The sequence below is a fragment of the Trypanosoma cruzi genome, genomic scaffold, assembly GCF_000209065.1.
Source record: "Trypanosoma cruzi strain CL Brener 1047053516699 genomic scaffold, whole genome shotgun sequence".
Taxonomy (NCBI): Eukaryota; Euglenozoa; class Kinetoplastea; order Trypanosomatida; family Trypanosomatidae; genus Trypanosoma; species Trypanosoma cruzi.
This window is the reverse complement of record NW_001849572.1, coordinates 130,889-134,101: the sequence shown is the minus strand read 5'-3', so window position 1 is coordinate 134,101 and position 3,213 is coordinate 130,889. Positions and strand designations below refer to the sequence as shown.

General features: G+C 51.3%; 1 annotated feature.

Annotated features, from left to right (window-relative positions):
- Positions 1-3,213: a sequence feature (areas not merged during assembly with more than two copies in the genome that could not be assigned to a particular haplotype).

The window sequence follows — 3,213 nt, the reverse complement described above, 5'->3', positions numbered from 1 at the left end:
GTTAAGAGACGCTGCCAGATCTGATCCTCCGTCCAGTCTGTCTGACTGAGCGGGCCCTTATTTAAAGCCGCAAGAAGAGACTGACTGTCTGTAACCACAAGCAGGGTTTTACGCCTGTGCTGGATACGAGGGATAATCAGCTTCTCTAGGGCTAGAAGCAGCGCACGGGATTCCGTCCTGTAGCTGCATGGGCGTGCACCGCAGTTTATACTGGCCTTTTCTATTATCTCCGATGAATTGAGGGATGAAAGCAGGATTCCAACCCCGGCTGACTTGGGAACGTCTACACCGCCATCCGTCGCGAGTATCCACGAACGATGGCTGTGCAGCGCTAGAGCCTCTTCGCTGACTCTGCGCTTTTCCCTTGTCAGCTCTTCCTCGTCAGTTATTGAGTGGTCTATCGGAAGTTCCACGCCAATGGTGACCCGGTGTGCGGAGGCCGCAAACCAGGGAGGAATGGAGCTGCGAAAGAACCGCTCTTCGCGTGGTGAGCTCTGAGTGATGCCATAGTCCTTTGTGTACGCGTCTACGAAGGCATATAGCTCGTCCCGAGATAATGGCGAGATGCGGAAACCTGCGCGGGGCGGTGGCTCAGGCGGAGGTCTCCGCATCCAGTCCATCTGACATGCACGTGTGTTCTCAAATATGGAGAGCCGCGCGCGCAGGCAGAGGACATGGAGCGGCGGCATATTAGCCTCTAGAAGTGCGGATTCTGGGTCGACAGTGCTCGGAACTCCGCTGACAATGCGTGCCAGGGTTGCATACGTCTTTTGCATCTCATTCTTCGCTGAATCCGTCGCTACTGCCCATATGAGCTCGCTGCCATATCGTAATTTGGAAGCACCATATCCAATGACGAACGTGCGTAGGTCATGTGGAGATGGTCCCGCCTCTTTATGTGCTATGCAGCGTAGCTGCGATATCCGTTGCGAAGTGGCAGCGCATTGCTTGGTAGCCGCCACATTTAGCGTCAGTCGTGGATCGAGATCCATGCCAAGAAGCTTCGTAGTTCGCGATGCCCCCATGGTCATGACTGGGATTTGACATCCAGCCACTACCAGGGGCCACTTTCCTTCACGATCATAATCTGACTCCGTGTGCGTGGAGAGCGTGAACCAAGCGGCTTCACACTTTGACGGGTTAATGGCCAGGCCATTTTCCTGACTCCACGCATGCAGTTTTTTAAGAACCATGTTGGCAGTGGGAATGGCGTCTTCCCGGGACTGCCCCTTAACGATAATAGAGAGGTCGTCCGCATACATGTCTGCTGTGACACCCGCAAAGCTGTTCAGCAGATTGAGAAGTGGGTGTACGTAAAGGGAGAACAAATATGGTCCCAGTACGGACCCCTGAGGAACTCCTCGCAGCATGGGACGCCGATCACTGTTTCTGTTACCAACTCGTGTCTTCGCATAGCGACCACATAGAAAGTTTCTAAGCCACCTTCTACAATTCACCCCCGGAATATTAGCCAGCAAGCGACTGAGGACTCGATGATCTATGGAGTCAAAAGCCTTGCTGAAATCAACCAACACCAGCAGAGTCCGATGGGGTCTGTAGTGGAGTTGATTACCAATACCGCTCTTCTTGGGGAGGTTCACTTGGAAATAATGATTTCTATTATGCTCCACTTCGTGTATCAGGTGTGCCAGCTGCATCGTCGTAGTACGCATACTACGATATGCATACTGGTGGGTGTGTGGCGTCCACACCCAAAGCAATCTCTTCAGTACCATTTTCTCAGCAACCTTACTCACAATGGAAGTAAGGCTGATGGGTCGATATGACTCAAGCAGTTCCGGCAACTTGCCGGGTTTTAAGAGTGGGACGATGGTAGCGCGTCTCCACTCAGCCGGGATCGTACCTGTCGTCCAGCTGTGGTTAATGCAACGAAGAAGAAATCGAAGACCCTTTGACGAAATATGTCGCAGTGCCTCACTGTAGACTTCATCCGGTCCGGGGGCCTTGCCATACGGCGTATTACGTAGCGCAGCAAGCAGTTCCGTACGATTAAAAGGTGCATCAAGAGGGAAGTGAAGATGAGCAACTAAACCAGATGTGGTGGCAGCTTCGTTGTTATCCTGTGGCTCTGAATTAGATGAGAATGAAAAAACTGAATTAGATGTAGCGGCAGACTCGCTGTTATTCTGCGGCTCAGAGCCAGAAGAAGTAGAAGAAAATGAAGTAAATGAGGCAGCAGACTCGTTGTTTTTCTGCTGCCCAAAAAGAGAAGAAACAATGCCCAAAGATGGGTTCTGTCTTTTGATGCCTTTGGAAAACCTTACTGCCTTGTGAGAGGGGTGAAGTGGAAAAAAGATGCGATTGAGAGCATTCGCTGCTCTCCTTGCTGTTTTATAAGTGTGTTGACCATCTCCCAACAACAATGATGTAGGAGGTGGAAGTGATGCCCTTTTTCGTCCGGAAATGTATTTCCATGCGAGTGGTTCGCCTGGATTTAACTTGCTGATGCGACGTAGATACGTGTTGCGCAAGCGCTCTCGGAGTAAGAGGAAGAATTGACTCCTTGTCCGTTGCATTTCTGCCTCACGGTCGGGCGTCGGTAACTGTAGATAGCGGGCCTTGCTGTCGGTAGCAATCCGCTCTGCCTCCATGAGAGTGTCGTCCCAAAGCCTGGGACCATCCTTGTGCATGCCGCGGGGGCAATGTCGTCGATACGAAGTAATAAGCGCTCTCGTGAAAGCTTTAATGCCGGTGGACTGCTTTTTATAGTCATATGCCGGAAGTTGTGCGTCGAAGTCCTTGATGAATAAATCCCATTTACACTTCCCCCAACTGTAGAATGTCTTAGGTGCCGAAGGGGGTGCCGAAGGTATGGTATCCTTAAATGCCTGATGCAGCGTAAATGTTAGCATGTAATGATCACTAAGCGGCGACACAGAAGCTGACCAATCTGACACAGTCAAATGCTTTGACCATGTCAGATCGATACAGGATCGTTCTCTTGTGCCACGAGCATACGTGATCTCACCAGGGGTGTTAACCAAGGTGAGTCCCGCATCCGTGCACAGTTCTTAAAATTCTGCAGCAACCTCGCTTGGAGAAGACTCCAAGAATGGCTCCCACTGTGGGTGATGCATGTTGAAATCCCCGCACAGCAGGAGCGGCGACGAAGCTGGAAGGCAGTTTACTAACCGCCTGAAGGATTGCGTTACTTTGCGTGGTGGTCTCATATAGGCACTCGCTACAATAAGA